This window comes from Pelodiscus sinensis, chromosome 16, assembly GCF_052426305.1.
Source record: "Pelodiscus sinensis isolate ZL-2025 chromosome 16, ASM5242630v1, whole genome shotgun sequence".
In the NCBI taxonomy this organism is placed as follows: Eukaryota; Metazoa; Chordata; order Testudines; family Trionychidae; genus Pelodiscus; species Pelodiscus sinensis.
In genome coordinates this window covers 27,122,133-27,143,264 of record NC_143067.1, presented here as the reverse complement: position 1 = coordinate 27,143,264, position 21,132 = coordinate 27,122,133, and positions in this window count along the sequence as shown.

Here is a 21,132-nt window from a genome sequence, read left to right as displayed (position 1 = left end):
TCCTCCCCATCGGGGGCTCGTACCCCATTCCTCCCTCACCTCCTTCCACTTACCCTTCCCTAGCCCCCCTTCTTATTGATGTACAAAATAAAGATAACATTTCTTCCAACATTGACTCTGTCTTTATTGAACAAAACTGGGGGAGACTGGGAAAAGGAGGTGGGAGAGGGGAAGAGAAAGGCTGGGAGAGGGGAGGGCAACTAACATGATCAGAGGTTGGGAACAGGTCCCAGATGAAGAGAGGCTACAGAGACTGGGACTGTTCAGCTTAGAAAAGAGGAGACGGAGGGGGGACAGGATAGAGGTCTCTAAAAGCAGGGGTTGGGTGGAGAGTGTGCATTCATAAAAGTTCACCATGAGTTCCCATAAAGAAGGACTAGAGGACACCAAAGGAAAGGAATGGGTATCAGGCTTGAAACTAGTAAGAGAAAGTTGTTCTTCTTGACAAACCAAATAGTTAACCTGTGGAACTCCTTGCTGCAGGAGGCTGTGAAGGCTAGAACTAGAACAGAGTTTAAAGAGAAGTGAGATCAAGCCATGGAGGTTGGGTCCATGGAGTAATCTTAGCCAGGGGGTAGGAGTGGTGTCCCTGCCCAAAGTTTGTGGAAGGCTGGAGAGGGATGGCACGAGACAAATGGCCCAAGAGTCACTGTCTTCGGTCCATCCCCTCCAGGGTCCCTAGGGTTGGCCGCTGTCGGCAGACAGGCTACTGGGCTAGATGGACCTTTGGTCTGACCCAGGACGGCCATTGTAAGCTCAGGGCTCAGGGTCGGGGGTCTCAGTGGACCCCCTTGATTTTCATGCACACCTGCTCCTGGGTGGCCAGGCTGGCAGCTCTCCTGCCCTAGCTGGCCACTTTGACCGCACTAGCCCAGGAAGGTGCCCGCCTCTTGCGGTCCAGGGAAAGCTCCCGGGAGCCGCCAGCCTGGTCCCGGGAAGAGGGGGTGGGCTGGGGGACATCAGGTGGGTGGCTCTGTGCCATGCCAGGTGCAGGGTCTGCTGGCTGGGTGCTGGCAGGCTTGCACCTGGCACAGGCACCGTAGCCAGCCCGTGCCCCTTTAAGGGGTCCGGGGCCGGGAGGGGGGCATAGAGTTTCCCTGGTGTTGGCCAGAGTGGCCACCAGGGAAACCTGGGGAGGGCTAGCCTCCCACTAGTTTGAATTAAGGGGCTACACACCCCTTAATTCGAACTAGCTAGTTCGAACTAGGCTTAATCCTCGTAAAATGAGGTTTTCCTAGTTCGAACTAAGCGCTCCGCTAGTTCGATTCAAATTCGAACTAGCGGAGCGCTAGTGTAGCGGCTATGAATGTTAGTTCGAACTAACGTCCGTTAGTTCGAACTAACATTGCAGTGTAGACATACCCAAAGAGAGTTTAAAGAGAAGCTAGATAATTTCATGAAGGTTAGGTCCATAAAAGGCTATTAGCCAGGGGATAGAATTGGTGTCCCTGGCCTCTGTTTGTCAGAGGCTGGAGAAGGATGGCAGGAGACAAATCACTTGATCATTGTCTTTGGTACACCCCTTCTGGGGCATCTGGTACTGGCCACTGTCGGCAAACAGGCTTCTGGGCTAGATAGACCTTTGGTCTGACCCAGTACGGCCATTCTTACGTTCTTACGTTCTTAGCTGCACATTATTATTTCTCAGAAGGCCTGCATTCCTGAACTGACTCGAAACCCCTCTATTACATCAGAAAAAATCACTTCATTGTCTGGCTGAGCAGTGCCATGGTACTGGGGTGTGGTTTCTCTTGGCTGTAGGACCCCAAAACAACTATGCAGTATGTCACACTGGAGTATCTCATGCAAGGCTGCCAGTAAATAAAAAAATATAAGAATGCCTTTTGGTTCAAAGTTAAAGCTATCTTCCATCTAGCCAAAGCGATCAATGGTCCCTGGTACAATTTGTTATAATTTTAGAGGTTCAGAGGTTCCATTTAAAAAAAAAGCTCAAGCTATTCGGGAATTATCAGATATATGTAGTCACTAGATCTGGATGGAAATCTCTCAAGACCATGCCTATTTGTGAGATCCCCAGCACTGAGGCCAGAACTTCATCCAAGACAAATAAGCCATGAGAATTACATTTCTCATGGGCTACGTCTAGACTACATCCCTTTTTCAGAAAAGGGATGTAAATTAGACATATCGCAATTGCTAATGAAGCGGGGATTTAAATCTCCCCCGCTTCATTAGCATAAAAATGGCTGCCGCTTTTTTTCGGCACGGAGCTTTGCTGGAAAAAAGCACCAGTCTAGATGCTGATCTTGCGGAAAATAAAGCCTTTTCCGAAAGATCCCTTATCCCTTATTTCAAGAGGGATAAGGGATCTTTCGGAAAAGGCTTTATTTTCCGCAAGATCAGCGTCTAGACTGACGCTTTTTTCCGGCAAAGCTCCGTGCCGAAAAAAAGCGGCAGCCATTTTTATGCTAATGAAGCGGGGGAGATTTAAATCCCCGCTTCATTAGCAATTGCGATACATCTAATTTACATCCCTTTTCCGAAAAAGGGATGTAGTCTAGAGGTAGCCATGGTGTTTTGTTGGCTTGCCCTCTGATCCTAGCCCAAAGCTCAGGATGAATATTTAAAACTAGTTAAATATAACTGATTTCAGCCTCAGGAAAGGTTTCCTTTTTGTTCAGTTCTGATTGGGGCAGAGGTTCAGGTTGTTCTTATTTTATCCAAACCAGTTTGCCCATCTTTACTGAAATGCTGCATCTTCACAGGCCAGAGGCTTCACTATTGAGTTTCAGAGAATACTACAGCCTCTGCCCTCTTTTCACTCTCTTCTGAACTGCTTTTTTGGCAATCCTCATTCATATCTGCCAAGGGAATGAGAGAACAGGATGTAAATTTACACAAGTGTTACATGGAACACAGCATAATCATGAAGCCATTGGCTGGCCCCAAAGTTCCATTTGTTTTATAAACAATTAGCTTGGAAAGTGAGTAGCTCGCTAGTTTTGTTTGTTTTTTGTTTTCTTCCTGGAGCCTCCTAATCCACCTCCCTCTCCCCTCCCTCCTCTCACCCTCGACATGTATCCGTCTGAGCACTGAAAATACAGTCTAAGTCACTCGGTTACTTTGTGTGAAGAAAAATGAAGTGACGACAGGTATCGACCTGATGTGGTCAGTGCGGAGTTTCTCTCAGCCTCTGGCAACCCTTTCCTGACATTAGAAAGATGAGAGGCTGTGTCAATCAAATGTGGGTTCCTGCCACGAATGACATTACTTCCTCTCAGTGGCAATAGCATTGTATAAAAACAACACACCTAATATTCATGTCTTGACTTGTTTTGGCTTAGACAGGATTTTGCTCATACAAATTATATTTCACCATGTAAATTTCTCTAGTACAATGAGGCAAGGCTGTATGACTTCCGGAGAAATTATGGTGTTTCTACAGTAAGTAAGAAGCATGGGGCAAAGTCCCAGTATTACAGATTGTCTTGCATAAACAAACTTCCCTGAATATTTCAAAAGTTAAATATTAACTTACCTATGCAAAGCATACATGTGGATGTGATCATAAATAATGTGTGTTATAGCCCTCCATGGACACACTGTCAACTTTCTCTAGCTACAATTAACATTTGGGGGGTCACACGCGGCCAGAGAGCTCTTTGATGATCATGACATACATTTTTCTTTGTTGTTACTGCTGGAGGAGTTGCCATTTGTCTGAAACATACATGGGTTGGGTTTTTTTTAGATCACTCATAATTAAAGAGGCAATTAGAAAATCTGAGTTATCAAATAACAGTACAGTATCCCAGATTTCTTTTTCAAGAGTCTGATCCTGCGAGGACTTTCTCCCAGACAAAGTACTTACTGGGGTAGTCCATAGGCCATTGACTATGTTGACTATCCTTGTGGCTGCCAATGAACTACTCACAGTGATAAGAACAACAGTCTTGATTCATCAAGGTATTTCAGTATATGCCAACTTCAAGAAAGCAAATGGTCCCATTGATCTTATTGTTAGGCAAGTTTGAGATACTTTGATAGATCAAGTAAAAGTGACATGTGGCATCTTTTAAAAATAGCAGGCATTCATCAAAGGCATTAAAACTGACTGGCCTACTAAGTTTAATAATAGTAGCAGAATAAAAGCAGAACTAACAAAAATGATTATTTCATTATGGAATTTCTAAAGTGAATGAGAGGAAAGTAGAGGTTGGGGTCTTAAACAAAGCTCAGAGATTATTCTGAGAATAGCTTGCAGATGGGAGTTATAAAAGCATTGCTTTTGTCCTGTAGCAGGCTGGGGTCAGAACTAACTTAGCTCACATCTCATATTTACTAAACATTTTCTTAAAAAAGGAAATTTAAAAAAAGTTATGTGGAATCAAAGTGTGACACTGTCATTTTATCACTTTGTATCTTTTCTTTCCTATTTGTAGTCTGTATTTAGCATACAGTCCTATAATTGTATCCATGTGCATGGATTCCTGCACTAGAGATATCTGTGGAACTCCGCGTTGGCATAAGGGTCCACTCACATAAGTCAGAGAGCAGGTTGCAGTTCTCTGCCATCTACTTAGTCTCACTTCATGATGAAGCTGGTAGAATGCTATAGTCACAGGATGTGGTATGAAACATCCGTGCACCCACAGTCAAAACATATTTCCATAAGAGTCATTTCTACCACAGCATGCCTCCTTTTTGAAAAGAACAGGAACTGTTCAGTCTTCTTAAGAGTCATAAGTAGTTGACAGTAAGGTAACTTAAGTTTATTCACAGGTGTACAGCTCTGGATCTGAGCCAAGAATCATCAAGTCCAGAGTCTTTCTGGCAAACCATGAATTTCCAGTGATGTTATAATTTCCATTTTGTTACTGAAAATGAATTTTCTGTTTATGTTTCCCCTGGTCCTGAAATTAATCATTTGAGGAGAGGAAAAAAAACCCGACAGGGAAACCAACACCGAAGTATTTTATTATCTCATATAATGATTTGCTCACTCGACTAAAAATTATTATGACTGAGACACTGAAATCATCTGCTTGAACTTGAATTTTATTTCTTTCTATAGGTTCACTCCCTGAGGGTGCACCACACCTTCCTAGCTGTCTCTAGCAGTGCTGATGTTTGGTTTATCAGCTTCTCTGTCTCTTTCCTTATCAGCGCTCACTCCTGAAGTCAGAGGCTATAAACACTGGGTCACTGCATGGGGCTGTCTTAGGTCAAAAAATGCCTCCTTTGCTGCAGGGGTCCATTTCACCACGTCTGGGCCGCAGGCTCTTCTTAGGTCTGTCAGGGGACACACCATGGAAGCAAAGTGGGGAATAAACCACTGATAGTACCCCACTAGTCCCAAGAATGCCTGGACCTGCTTCTTTCAGACTGGTTGGGACCAGTTCTGTATCGCTGCCACTTTCAGCTGGGGCCTCACTACGCCTCTTCCCACTATATACCCAAGGGTATATCTACACCGCCACCCTAGTTCAAACTAGAGAGGCTAATGTAGGCATTGGAACTTGCAAATAAAGCCTAGGATTTAAATATCCCAGGCTTCATTTGCATGTTCCCGGGATGGTGCCATTTTTAAATGCCCGTAGTTCGAACTACCTGCCTGTGGCTACACACAGCATGGACTAGGTAGTTCAAATTAAAGCTCCTAATTCAAACTACCGTTAAACCTCCTTGCAGAGGGATATAGATTAGGCACATCGCTATTGCAAATGAAGCGGGGATTTAAAAATCCTGCACTTTGTTTGAATAGAAATGGCCGCTGCTTTTTGCTGCTGTGGCACTTTGCCAGCAAAAAGCGGCAGTCTAGACGGGGATCAGTTGACAAGGAAAACCTTTTCTGACCGACCCCTTATGCCTTGTGCAACGAAGTTTACAGGATCAGTCGGAAAAGGCTTTCCTTGTCGACCAATCCCCGTCTAGACTGCCGCTTTTTGCTGGCAAAGTGCCGCCGCAGCAAAAAGCGGCGGCCATTGCTATTCAAATGAATCACGGGATATTTAAATCCCCGTGTCATTTGCAATAGCAATGTGCCTAATCTACATCCCTCTGTTGGCAGAGGGGTGTAGTTTAGACACACCCTCAGATGTGGAAAAGACCATCTTCTCTCTGGCTTCCCTGGCTAAGGGAATCTGCCAGTACCCCTTGGTCAGGTCAAGGGTGGACAGAAACCGAGCCTTTCCCAGTCAGTCAATCAGCTCATCTATTCACGGCATGGAATACGCATCAAACTTTGACACCTTGTTCAACTTCCTGAAATCGTTATAAAATCAGAGGTTGCTGTCAGGCTTAGGTTCTAGGACAATTGGGCTGGACCATTGGCTGTGAGACTCTTCAATGACACCTAGTTCCAGCATCTTGCTTACTTCTTTTGGATCTCCTCCCGCTTTGCCTCCAGGATCCAGTAGGTCCTCACATTCACCCTTGGTCCTGGGTTCATGATTATGTGGTGTTCTATCTCAATGGTCCAGCTGGGCTCTGTTGAGAACATATCCAATTGTTACTCCAGCATCGCAAGAACCTCCGTCTGCTGCTTCAGGGTAAACTTTGGAGAGATCCCCACCTGCATCTGTTGGCTTTCCTCTGGCATCACTGTCCCCAGGGCCACCAGCTGTATGTCTTGGTCCCGCCAGGGTTTCAACAAGTTACAGATATCAGAGGGGTAGCCGTGTTAGTCTGAATCTGCAAAAGTGACGAGGAGTCCTGTGGCACCTTATAGACTAACTGAAGTGTAGGAGCATAAGCTTTCGTGGGCAAAGACCCACTTCGTCAGATGCATGTAGTATGTCAACAAGTTAGTATGTCATAAAATCTGGTCCAGGGTTTTTTCAATTCCTACGTGGCCCCCTAATAAATTATTTTGGGCCAGGTTCAGCATGACTCTTCAGTGTTTCTGGTGCATCAGGTGTTGTTCACCATTGGTTCTCTGCATGGCACTACTTGGTACAGTAGGTCCCCCTTGATTATGTAATACAACCAAGGGCCCTTGGTCCTTCCTTCTACTGGGACACCATTTACCTCAACAACCTCCTTGCCTATGTTTTGATACAGTGGGTCATTGACCTGGTCCTGCCCAAAATTTCTGAGCAAGGACCCTATATCGGTTTAGGTGCTAGGATGATTGGGATGGACCATTGGCTGTGAGACTCTTCAATGACACCTAGTTCCAGCATCTTGCTTACTTCTTTCGGATCTCCTCCCGCTTTGCCTCCAGGATCCAGTAGGTCCTCACATTCACCCTTCCTCCCGGGTCTGTGATTATGTGGTGTTCGACCTCAGTGGTCCAGCCAGGCTCTGTTGAGAAAATATGCAAGTGTTGCTCCACTATCTTAAGAACTTCCACCTGATGGTCCAGGGTTAACTCTGGGAGATCCCCGCCTACTTCTGTTGACTTTTCTCTGGCATTTCCATTCCCAGAGCAGCCAGCTGCACATCCCCATCCCACCAGGATTTTAACAGGTTAATATGATAGATTTGTTCCAGCTTGGTGACCAGGTTGTTACACATTATAATCTATCTCTCTTAGGACCTCAACCTCTTCATAGAGCCCTTGCCACCTGGCAAGGTGCTTGCTTTCTGCTGTTGGAACCAGTACCATCACCCAATCTCTCACCTGAAACCTCTGAACCATTGCCCGATGATTTAAGTAGGTTTGCTGGGCCTCTTGGGCCTTTTCCAGTGCTCCCTTATGATGTGGGTAACTTGGGTGATCCTGTCCTTCATCTGGAGGACATGCTCAACAATGTTGCATCCGTCTGCTCCTCTCAGGCCTTTTTGGCAAGGATGTCCCGTGGGTTATGCCCATACGACCGTTTGAATGAGGAAAAGCCAGTGGACGCATGAGGAACTTCCCATATGGCAACACCTAGTCTTTCCCATCCTGGTCACCACCTTCATTATCATGTCCATGAGGGTGTGTTTGAACCACTCAATGAGGCCATCCATCTGCGGGTGGAAGACGGACGTCTCAAGGGCATGGAAGTAGAGCACTGCGCACAAGTGCTTGATAAAACCCTGGACCAGATTTTACCAAGGTTCTATTGGCTGCTCTGTATGTGGAAGTCTAGCAGTATTGCGCCTCCTGCCCCGAGTGCCAACTGCATTGTCCTTCATCAGTTTAGAGACAAAGGGAATACCCTGATCTGTCAGGATCAACTTGGGTATCCCCAGTCTTGAAAAGATCTGAGCTCACTCCCTCACTGTGGTCTTTGAATGGGTATTCCACAGGGGTAACACCTCCGGGTATTGGGTGGCATAATCCAGGACAACTAATATGCTCCAGTGCCCCCGAGCTGATTTCTCCAATTGGCCAAATAGGTCCATAGCGATACACTCAAAGTGGACCTCAGTAATAGGCAGGGGCACCAGTGAAGCTCTCAGATGTGGCTGGGGTCCATGCAGTTGGCACTCGGGGCAGGAGGTGCAATATTGCCAAACTTCCACATACAGAGCAGCCAATAGAACCTTGGTAAAATCTGGTCCAGGGTTTCCTCAATTCCTGGGTGGCCCCCAAATAAATGACTATGGGCTGGGGCCAGTACAGCTCTCTGGTGTTTCTGGGGAACCAAGAGTTGTTCCACCACCCATTCTGGCCTGGCACTACTAGGTACAGTAGTTCCTCCTTGATTATGTAATACAGTCTGGGGCCCTTGCTCCTTCCTCTTACTGGGACACCATTTGCCTCATCTACCTCTTTGCATATATTTTTATACAACTGGGTGATTGGCCTGGTCCTGCCCACAATTTCCAAGCAAGGACCCTATGGCTGTGTCTAGACTACATGGCTCCGTCGATGGAGCCATGTAGGTTAGGATTATAGGCAAAGGCAAATGAAGCCACGATTTAAATGATCGCAGCTTCATTTACATTTACATGGCTGCCGCGCAGAGCCGACAAACAGCTGATCAGCTGTTTGTCCGCTCAGCGCGCTAGTCTGGACGCTCTCCTGCCGACATCAAAGCCCTTTGTCGGCAGCCCCGTTATTCCTCGTGGGATGAGGTTTACCGGGGCTGCCGACAAAGGGCTTTGATATCGGCAGGGGAGCATCCAGACTAGCGCGCTGAGCGGACAAACAGCTGATCAGCTGTTTGTCGGCTCAGCAAGGCAGCCATGTAAATGTAAATGAAGCCGCGATCATTTAAATCGTGGCTTCATTTGCCTTTGCCAAAACAACAAATCTTCACCCTTTTCTATCCCGGGGGCTCTGCTGCTGAGCTAGACCCGACCTCAGGCTTACCTACCACCTGAGCTGGCCCCCTACTGGTCTGCTCGGCCTCCCCACCCAGCCATGGACTGCATTAAGTTCTAGGAAAGGATTCGCATGCCCACTTTCTTGGCTGCCCTCCTCTCATGCTTCAACTTCCATGGCTTCCCAAGCTTCGTGAACAGGTCCTAGGAGAGGTCATAGAAGACTTGGCGCATGCTCTCTATCCTCCCCTCATCTCTAGGAAGTAGGTTGCTAAACCCGGGGAAGTCCCGTCCAATTACACCCAGATATGGGAGCCTTGGGACCACCACTGCTGTCACCCTTGTGACACTTCCCTGGATTTCTATCTGCATGGGGACAACAGGGTGTCTCCATGCACACAGGATATCCCTGTGCTCTTGGTGTGGGACAGCTGGTCCTGCCCCATCAGCTGCACTGATATCAATGTGATGGCACTCCCCGAGTCCACCAGTGCCATGGTCTCTATGCTGTTCATCTTAGTGGGATGGATATATCGATGGGGGAGGGGATGTTTCTATGCCTTCTAGGATTATTATTAGTACACAAGCTAAACAGAGACTTCATTATCATTACAGATTCTTGGTGGGATAAAACTCATGACTGGAATACTGGTATAGAGATGTTTAGCTTATTCACAAAGTACAGGCAGAGAAAAAAAAGGAGGAGAAATTCTATTATATATAAAAAATATATTCACTTCCATTCCATTACATATCAAAAATATATTCACTTGTTCTAAGATCTAGAAGTATGTACAAGGCAGACCAGTTGAAAGTCTTTCAGAGAAGTTGAAAGATGAAAAAATACCAGGGGTGATATTATGTTAGGGGTCTACTAAAGACCATAAAATGAAGAGGAGGAAGTGGAAAAGGAATTTCTAGAATAAATAAAAGAAATATCCAGAACAAAAGACCTGCTAGTAATGGGGGACTTTAACTATCCAGACCCTCTGTTGGCAAAGTAATATGGAAAAATATAAAATGTCCAGTAAGTTCTTGGAATGTGTTGGGGACAACTTCTTGTTTCAGGAGGTCAAGGAAGTAACCCGGGGAACAGACATATTTTACTTTATTCTGACTAGCAAAGAGGAATTGGTTGCAAACCTGAAAGTTGATGTCAGCTGATGGAAATTAATCATGAAATGCTCAATTTTATGATTAAAAGGAAAGGGAGGAATAAGAGCAGCAAAATAAGAATAATGGACCTGAAATAAATGTTTACAAATTCAGAAAACCGGTAGCTGAGAAAATCTGAGGGAAACAAAGGAGTCCTGGGGAAATGTCAGTAGTATTGTTATATCCGTATAACAATATATCCTGTCCCAGGATATGAGAGAGACAAGGTAGACAGATAATATCTTTTATTGGACCAACTGCTGATGAAAGACACAAGCTTTTGAGATATACAGAACTCTTCTTCAGATCTGGAAAAGGTACTTCGGTTAAATACAAGGTGAAATAGATTACTTAACATAAGTAATTAATATATATTGTAAGAGACCATTCAAGGTGAAGTGACCTATTAATACCTCCGCAGTCATAGGACAAAATTAGAGGGGTTAGTAGGTTACAGATTATTGTAATAAGCCATAAAATCTAGCGTCTTTATTAAGACCCTGATTTTTGTCTAGCAAAGGCACAAATTTAAGTCTCTGGATGCATCTTCTAAAGGAGTTATTCAGGTTTCTCTAATGGATGTGAAGCCCTGGCTGTTTTTCAAAGAGAAAATGTTAAAAGTGCGACAGTAAACAATTGTGATTCTACAGTAGATAGGAAAAAACTGAAAGGACAATATGGCTCTCTCCGGAACTCTTTAGTGACCTCAAAATCAAAAGGAAATTCTACAAAATGCAGAAACATGGCCAAATTGCTTAAGATGAGTACAAACATATAGGGAAAAAATCAAAAAGGCTAACTCACAAATGAATTACACCTATCATAGGAAATAAGTTTAGTTTTGTAACTATATTAGGATCAAGAGAAAGACAGAGGAAAGTATAGGGCTCCCACTTAGTAGGAAAAGAGACCTAATGGATGATATCAAGAAGACAGAAGTGTTTGTCATTAACTTTTAGGTGTTTAATTTACTTCAGTGTTCATTAAAAAGGTTTATTGTTACCTGATACTCATGGGTGAGGTCTCAGAGGACCAGAGTAGGGCAAACATAGTACCTATATTTAAAAAGGGAGAAAAGAGGACCCCAGAATTGTAGATCAGTGAAACTATCCTCAATACCTAGAAAGCTACTGGGACAAATTATTAAAGAACCAATTTGTTAAAACCAAGAGGATAATAGGGTAATAAGTAATAACCAACATAGATTTAAGAAGAAGAAGTCATGCCAAACCAACATCATTTCTTTCTTTGAGAGGATTACTGCTATAGTGAAGGGGAAAATTAGTAGACACAATATATCTTGATTGTAATAAGGCTTTTGATACAACCCTAAATTATATTCTCATATGCAAACTAGGGAAAAGTGGAATAGATGAAATTAATATAAAATGGATAAAAAAACTGGTTGAAGGACTTTATTCAAAGAGGAGTTATCAATATTCACTGCCCAAATGAATGGCATATATAACGGGGTCCCACAGGGTCAGTTCTGGGTCTGGTACTATTCAATACTTTCATTATTTGGATGATGGAGTGGAAAGCATGCTTATAAAATAAACAGATGACAAAGCTGCGAGAGGTTCATAACACTTGGGAGGACAGCATTAGAGTTCAAAATGACCTTGACAAATTAGACAATTGGTCTGAAATCAACAAGATGAAATTCAGTAATGACAAGTGCTCAGCTAAAAGATGAGAAATAAAGAGGCAGCTGCACACTGAGGAGGATCTGCAAGTTATAGTGGATCATAACTAAATATGAGTCAACAATGTGATGCAATTGTAACATAATTCTGGGGTGTATTAGCAGGAGTATCACATATAAAACATGGGAGGTAATAGTTCCTCTCTACTCAGCACTGATGAGGCCTCAACTGGAATACATTCTGGGAACCACACTTCAAGAAAGATGTGGACAAATTGAAAAAGATCCAGAGAAGAGAAGACCTGATCCACAAGAAAACATTAAAAAAATTGGGCATGTTTAGTCTTGAGAAAAGAACACCGAGAGGGCCCTGATAACTGTCTTCAAATATGTGAAGAACTGTTACAAAGAGGAGTGAGATCAATTGCTCTCCATGTCCACTGAATTTAGGACTAGTAATTGCCTTATTCTGGAGCAAGGGAGATTTAGTTGAGAGATAAGGAAAAAAACATTCTAACTCAGAGGTAGGCAATAATTTTTTATGGGAGCCACTCCAAGAATTCGGAAAGTGGTCAAGGGCCGCACTCTTCCATGATATTAATGGAGTAGGTGCAGGCTCTGGGATGGAAGTTAGGTACAGAAGGGAGTTTGAGGTAAAGAATTGGGGTGCAGGAGGGAGGGTGGGGTCTGAGAGGGAGTTTAGGTGAAGGAGTGAAGGACCTGGGGCATTGCACTGGAGTGCAGGGTGTTGCGTTGTGCTGTGTTGTGACCTAGGGCAGAGAATTGGGGTGTAGGAAGGGGGCAGAAGGTTGGAGAAGGAAGGGACTGCAGTGCCAGAGGCAGGCTCTAGCCAGGAGCCCAGCAGTTTCTCAGGTAGGCAAGCAGGCAGACAGGCAGACAAGGAGCTTACCCTACCCCTGCAGAGGCTGCAGCCACGTGCTTTGTGAATAACTATGAGCCCCAGAGGGGAGGGAGAATGGTGCTTCATGTCTGCCTGTTATTCAAACAGGCAGTTCCCACTGGCCAGTTTCTGGCCAGAAACCGGCCAATAGGATTGTGCTGGGAGTGGGAGCAGCACTTGAAGCCTTCTCCCTCCACTCCAGGCTCAAGAGTTTTTAAAGAAAAAACATCCTGCAGCTGTGTTTCTGAGTGGTGTGCAGGTGGGGCGAGGCAAGTGGGGAGCCTACCTGGGGCTCCCCACAGTGTCCACAGGCCAGACCCAGTAGCTTGGCAGGCCAGATCCAGTCTGCAGGCCATATTTTGCCCAGGCCTATTCTAACTACAGGTTACAATCTGGGACCCTCTGGTCTGGCAACATCCATGGTCCAACAGGAGGGACAGGAGGCAGAGGAGCCAGTGGCCAGGAGTGCAGCCCTGCTGAGGCTGGTCAGGTGGGAAGTGCAGCCCCACCCAGGGATGGTGTAGTGGGAAACTCAGCCGTGGTCAGGGCTGGCACAGGGGAGAAGGGGTGTCAGGTGCAGCCCCAGTCATGGTTGGCAGTGGGAAGTGCAGCCCCAGCCAGTGCTGGAGGCAGCAGGTCCAACAGCCAAGAGTGCAGTCCTGGCTGGGGCTGGCAGTGGGGAGCCAGGGCTGGAGTCGGTGGGGACAGTAGCTGGGCACACAGCTTGGGCTGGCACCGTGAGGGGTACAGCCCCATCTGGAGTTGGAGGCAGTGGGGCTGACCTCTGTCTGGGGCTGGCATGGTGGGGAATGCAGCCCCGGCCAGGACTGGAGGGGATGGGGGCTGGAGGCAGCGGCAGGCAGCAGGGAGTGCAGCCCAGCCAGAAGCAGAGTCTATAGCCTAGTAGAGAGCCTTGATGTCCCCTTGTCCGGCAAACTCGATGGTTAGAGACCATGCAGGTTCCAAGGGTGCTGGACAAGGGAAGTTCGACGTGTATAAGCAGGGGCAGATGAGGATTTTGCGGGGCCCAGGGCAGCTCAATTTCCTGGGGCCCCCCCTTTGATACGGTGTATGCACGGGGCTTCTTGAAGCATGGGGCCCGGAGCAGCCGCCCCGCTTGCCCTGCCCTATATCTGCCATTGTTTATAAGTATAATTAAGCACTGGAACACATTTCCAAGGGAGATTGTGGAATTCCCCATCATTGGAGGTTTTAAAGAACAGGAAAGGGAAACAGTTATCAGGTATGATTTAGGAGGTATACTTGGTTCTGCCTCAGTACAAGAGGCTGGACAAGATGACCTCTACATTTCTATGATTCTAAAACAAGTATATAGAAAGCAGGGGCATGAGGAGCATGTTCTATATTTAGATAACATAGATTCTCTCAAATTAATCAAAATATGATATCAGACTAGATCTTTGATTTTGCCCTGTCCATTTTTTACTAGGTCATGCAAAGGGGATTCTGAGCTGCCTTAACAAGGCAGCTGGAGAATATCTTTGCATTGGTGGAGTCGTATATGACAGGATAGCTGGTTCCATGCCCCCAAGCATAATAAACCTAGTGGAAGCCCTAGGATACAACTGTAGGTTGTGAAAGTCTTAATTGGCTCTGACTTTTGCCAGGAATTGAATTATCATTGCAAGTATGTAGTTGCAGAAATATAGTGGAAAAGAACTTATGTTTCAGGTACTTCAAGAGAAGATCAGATGCCCCTTCAGAGCTGTCCAGTCAAATTTCCTGACATGATCCCAACAAAACATTGTGCCTATTGAATAGGCACCAGGAGATAATATTGCATTACTTTTATATGGACTGTTATTTCAGTGATCAATACACTTTGTTATAGCATCTAGCTGTTAGGTTCTAACTCAGATAACATTGATCTAAATGTCCAGGTATACTGAAATAATTAAAAACTACAGTGTAGGACTTCAAGCAATTAATAGTAACGCCATTTTGATCAAATTAAACTGTGTTTAAATGCAGTATCAAAATCAAGAAGGACTGAAGGCAATTTCATAGTATATCATGAACAACTTTATTGCACCTGTTCCTAAAGAAGATATATTAAATTTATTCCAGTTATGTGCTCATATAATTAGAAAGATAATTCTAGCAAAAATTATTTCTTAAACTCTTTTGATCATCATAAAAACAACATTAAATTGTTTTCATACTAAAAGCCAGCTCTCGTGGATTTCAAGTTATGCACACATGCAGTTTTTATTGTGGGTTCTTCAGTTTTTCAGAGTGAGCCTGGGGTTTCCCCTTCAAACTACAGATTAACAATGAAGTCTGAAAGCTTTTGCTTTTCATCTCTCATCATCAGGAAGGGTAGAGCCTGTAGCTAGATCCACACTGAATAGCAAATTATCTTTTCATCCAATAACAGAGAAAGCTAGTAATAAAAGACTTGATTATCAGGCACTAGACTCTCCAGGTAGAGATTACCTGAGTATATTAAATATTTTGTTTCCTCTAACACTGTATCAGTCAAGCAAACTGTTGCCTTGCAGAAAAAGTAGCAATTGTAATTAGGTACTAAGCTGGTATATATTAGTACAGAGCCATCCCTACACATTTTTCACCTGAAAAAGCAGGACTGAAAGGCAGTTTATTCCAGCTGTTCCTAGTAAGGATATATTAAATTGATTCCAGTCATGTGCTCATGTAACTGGAAAGATAATTCTGGCAAAAATTCTTCCTTAAACTCTTTTGATCTTCCTAGAAAACAAACCATTAACTAATATAATTTTTTTTCATACTAAAAGCCGGCACTCACTAATTGCATGTTAAGCATAGCTTTAACTCATAAAGGTGGAGAACATAAAAAGTTTTTGGTGTGGGTTCTTCAGTTCTTCAGTGTGAGCCAGGGATTTCACCTACTAACTGCAGATTAACACCACGGTGATGGCCCCGGCCATGGCTTCTCAATTCAGATGTTATGTGCTGTTGCACAGGATTGATCTATCACTCATCTTTGACCCACTCCTTCCTTTGTCATCATGAAGGAGCTATATGGGGCCAAATTTCAGCAAGTGGCCCTGGGACTCAGTGTACAAGGTTGTTGTATCTCTAGGCTCCCATGCTTCATTGCTATATTGTAGTGACAGAGGAGCTGTCGGGCCAAACCACAGAGGTGTTCCCATAACATAAGAACTAGGAGTCACCAAATGAAATTAATAGATAGCAGGTTTATAACAAACAAAAAAAGGGCTTCTTCATGCAATACATAATCAACTCCTTGCCATGGGTGCATACACCATGTCAAAGGGGGGGCCCCACGACATTGTGCTGCCCTGGGCCCAGAGGATGTTGTGAAGGCCAGAACTTTAACAGGGTTCAAAAAAGAGCTAGATAAATTCATCAATAGCTATTAGCCAGGATGGGTAGGAATGGTGTCCTTAGCCTCAGTTTGTCAGAAGCTGGGAATGGGCAACAGGGATGGATCACTCAATAATTCCCTGTTCTGTTCATTGCCTCTGGGGGCACAAGCAGAGGCCACTGTTGGCAGACAGGAAACTGGACTAGATGCATCTTTTGTCTGACCCACTATGGCCGTTCTTATGTTTTTATGCTCTGACCATGTGTCAGGACTCACTTTGGGGGTCCTGTCAAACAGGAGGCCTGGGGCAAGCTGACTACCTCCCTTAGGTGGTCCTTTACTCCAATATTGCACACTGTGCATATGCTGCAGATTCTGCTTTATTAGTATAGCATCACTGTAGTCAGTGGGGCTATGATAAGCTGAGAATCTGGCCTATAAATCTGATTCGGCCAATTCTTCTAGCCACTCAGTCTTGTGTAGCAAAGCCAGTGGGCACTGTTCTCTGAAACAAAGATGACACAGAGATGGTCTTTCAAAACGCATACTTGGTATGTAGCCCTTCTGCCAAGTGGAGCCAGCAATCGGGGTTGGCTTCAACATCTAGGAGTTCCTTTCCATCAATATAACATAATTGGCTTGTGCCCCCACTAAAAAGCCTGAGAAAATTACAAATCTCCCCTCTGCACCTCTGAGAGGCAACACTTCCCCACCCACAAGAGCAGCTCCTGAGAGGAGTGAAGTAACTCAGCATTAACTTGGGCAGGGGTGACTGCTTAGGAAGGGGTGCGGGAGGGCACCGATGACATGACCACTCCCCATGACTCCTCCCTGCGCCACATCAAGTCTGGGGTATAGTATAGGTCAACTGCCATCCAAGTGTCTGCCCCTTCCCTGTCTCTTCTCCAAACCCCTCCACCCAAGCGATGTATCCCAGGGGACTAGTGGGGAGAGGGGCCTGGTGCTGGCAGCAGGGGACAGGCCCCCTCCTGCACTCTCCAGCAGCAATGGGGTGAAGCAGAGTAATGCAGCCCCAGCCTGCTCCATTCCCCCCAGTTCCTGGCCACATCACTCTGCTTACCACCATCACAAGGCCCCCCAGCTAGTCTCCCAGGCTACCCAGAGGCTCCAGCCCTACCAGCTGCTGGCCTCTTGCCCTTTCGTCCCAGGGCATTGGAAGGGCATATGTGCCCTAATGTCTCTTTCCCCATATGTTGTCCCTGAATTTTGGAAAACACCATAAACAGGGTTCACAAACATAAACCAGGAACAAAAGACCCACCCCCACGCTGGTTGGTCTCTGTACTTTTCCCTCAGGTTCTTAAGTCCAGCAACCCAAAAGTCCCTTTCACACACCCAACCCTTCTCTGCACCCCACTCACAGTCACTGACCTGGTCAGTGCAGAGCCAGAGTTCAGAACTGCATCTGCAGAGTTCACCTCTCACCCTGGAAGGAGGGGCGTAAGGAGGCACCTTACTCAGCTGCTCAAGCACTCACTGCCCCTCTCTGCCAGACACCCTGCTGGCCACTTGCCAGTCACTGCTGCCAGCCACCTACTCACTACTCCTGCCAGTGACCCTGCTAGCTGTGCTGCTGGTTGCTCACCACTCCACCTCACCAGCCACTCTGTTAGCTGATTGTCAGTCACCTTCTGCTGCCACCTGCCTCTCTTCTGTGACCTCTGCACTAAGGATGTTAAGTATCGATTACTAGTTGAGTAGTCCAAGGAATTTCCATTGATTACTCAACTAGTCATTACGGAAGGGCGCTTTCTGCACTCACTTCTGGCTCAGGCTGTGTCTGAGCACAGCTCCCTGCTGCCGCTCTGCACTCTTAAAGGGACAGAGAGGAGCTGGCGTGCAAAGACGCTGACTCATTCTCTGGTCCCCTGCTAGGTCTCAGGACAACCCTCATGCTGCCAGTCTGCACTTTTAAAAGGGATGCAGCAGTGGCAGCAAGCCCACCCGAACCCCCTCGCTCTGCCCCCTCTGCATTTTTTAAAGGGACACAGCAGCGGCAGCCAGCTTTTGCTGAGACAAGTGGGCAGGCTGCTGCTGCTGCATCCCGTTTAAAAGTGCAGAGGAGCAGAGTGAGGGAGGGTCGTGGGGGATGGCTGTTGTGTCCTGTTTAAAAATGCAGAGTGGCAGCATGAGGATTGTCCTGAGACCTGGCAGGGGATTAGAGAACGGGCCAGCATCTTTGCATGCTGGCTCCTCTCTGTCCCTTTAAGAGTGCAAGGGGGAGGGAGGGAGGGATTGAGTAGTTGATAATGCTACCCTGCTTATTGGGTAGTCAACTACTCGACTACTCCTTCACATCCCTGCTCTGCACATCATTCAGCTCTTTGCAGTCAGGGCAGAACACAATCCTACCACAACTGATTTCAGCTCTGATTGAATATTTAAAATAACAAGGGGGCTCCTAATGAAGCCTATTTAGCTCTTTCTTTGAACAGTGATTGGATACAGGTTAAAGAAGCCCATAGAGGACATTTAGGAGAAGGGCCACATTCCCTGGTTGGCACATCTGTTTCCACATCTCTTATTTTTACAGGGTTCTGGCATTCAACCCCCTGGTAAAGCAAAGTCCTTTCAGATGGGGGTGACCCCTTATTTGGGACAGGTTAAGCAAAGTCTTGCTTGCCTGTGTTAATACATTGGTAACAGCATTTCACTATCCATGCATTCAGTACTAAAATGATTTGCAACCCAACACCAACCAAAGTTGATGACTCAGAGCAATCCTGCTGTATCTGCTGGATATCTAAGCAGAATGGGTGTGTTCAGGTAAATACAATTTGCTCCAGAAGTCTCCCCCTCTCAGCTAGCTATCGAGCGGAATTTATTCAGTTCATTTAGACCAGCGTTCCTTAAAGTGTGTTCCACGGCACACGAGTGTGCTGTGAAGCAATCAGAGGTGTGCCATGGAGAGAACAGAAAAAAATCTGCTCCTCCGCCCCCTGTAGAGCCTATAGACAGCTCCCACTGCGGCTGCCTCCCCTCTCCCCCAGCCCACCCACGGGGCCTCTGGTGCTGTGCAGCCTCTCAATGTGTGCAGGCAGCAGATTTTACAGCGGCTGCTGCTGCTGGGAGGGGGAGGGGTGGCTGGAGCTGAGAAGCTGCTCCCAGACTTCTGCATTTTAAAACTGCTGCCTGCAGGGAACCTGGCTCAGGCTCTGCCTCCCCCCTCACCTGGGGCGCGCTTGGGCTCTGCTGTCTCCCCTTTCCCCCCGCCTGTGGTACACTCGCGCTCTTCTGCCCCCTATGCGCTGCTGTTCTCTTTCCCCTGTGGCAGAGTTTAATCTGTCAGGGATGGTCATGGTTATTACTCTCCCCCGACCCCGCCCTGCCAGCAGGAAGCCTGGCCTGGTGATGCAGCTGCACTGGGCTCCCCGTTGCATGGGCGGGGGGTGGGAGGGGGACTGAGCTCTTCCCTGCCCCCTGGAGGAACAAGAGCATGCTCCCTGGAGTCTTTTCCTGCTGCAGCAGGGTGCCAAGCCAGATAAGCAACCCCCCTCATGCCCAGACCCCACACCCATATCCCCCTCACTTCCCTCCCCCTGCCAAGACCCCGCATTCCCAGCTTGCTCTGACACCCTGCCCCGAAAACCTCCTCTAACTTCCCCCATGACCAGACACATGCCCTTATTTAGCATTTGTTTATTATTATCCTTATTTTTTTTGTGGTCTACATTTTCAGCTCCATCGAGCAGTCTTTCTGGGGGGCTGGGCGGTCATGGCACATTTCGATCCCCAGGTCTCCCAGGTCTAGTGGGGTTTTTTTTGCTCGACAAAAAAACATTGGTGTTCCCCATTAAAAAAATAATTATTGTTTCGTGTTCTTCAGTCTTAAAAAGTTTAAGAAACACTGATTTAGACCGTGCTTACAGATATAGAACAAGTGTCAAATGAGCACTTTAGTGACCAGCCCACAAGTCCATTTTTAGGCTGATGAGAGATTCCAAGGCCCTGAGTCTGATCTCGTGTTGGTTCTATACCTTGGCAATGAAAGTGAGAGCAGGATCAAGTGCCAAAGACAGGAACTGTGCTCATAAAACAAAGTGACTATGTGAAAATTGAGATCTTAGAATCACTGCATGTTCTTTTTGCAATAGATGCCCACAGCAGTGAAGCTATGAAGTGGTATAAAGTGACATAAAGAATCATGAAGGAAGGTCAAGAAGGCAAAATACTATTGGCCCTACCCCAGCCTCTTCCCCAGGGGATGGCCTTTTGATGCAATGGAAATTTTGCTGGGAAAAAACATTGTAATTGAAATGTTTTGGGATTTGTTTTTAAATGAGCAAAGAAAAGCAAAATATATCTACTTGAATCCAAAACCTCTCGGTTACCAAACCCCACCCCCTCATACCCTGAAAAAATGTCAGTTTTGGAGAGTTCAGTTTTTCAACAACTGCAAGCACGTCTACACAGCACGCTCATTTCAAAATAAGCGATTTTGGATTTTTTTTCCAAAATAGCTTATTTCTAAATAGCACATCTACTCTACACAGAAGCCTCAAAATTAGTGCAAGTTAGGCTTCCCTAATTTGGATATGCTTCCTCGAATTAGTGCCATGAGGCACTGGGGAGTATTTCCATTAAATAGCTCTGGAGGGGAAGTTATTTCAAAATAGTAGCAGTGGAGCGTCCACACTTCTGCTATTCTGAAATAACTATTTCGGAATAAGCGTCATTCCTTGTTGAATGAGGTTTACAGATTTCAAAATAAGCCGTCCATTATTTTGAAATAACAGAATTGCTGTGTAGACACTTGCATTGTTATTTCGAAATAACAGCCATTATTCCAAAATATTGATGTTGTGTAGATCTATGCAACAACAACAAAAACTAAAATATCAAAGAAAAGCCTATGTGAATTTTTTTGGCAAAGGAAAAACATGATTGCCTGATCAGCTCTGATGATGATTATTTTCATAA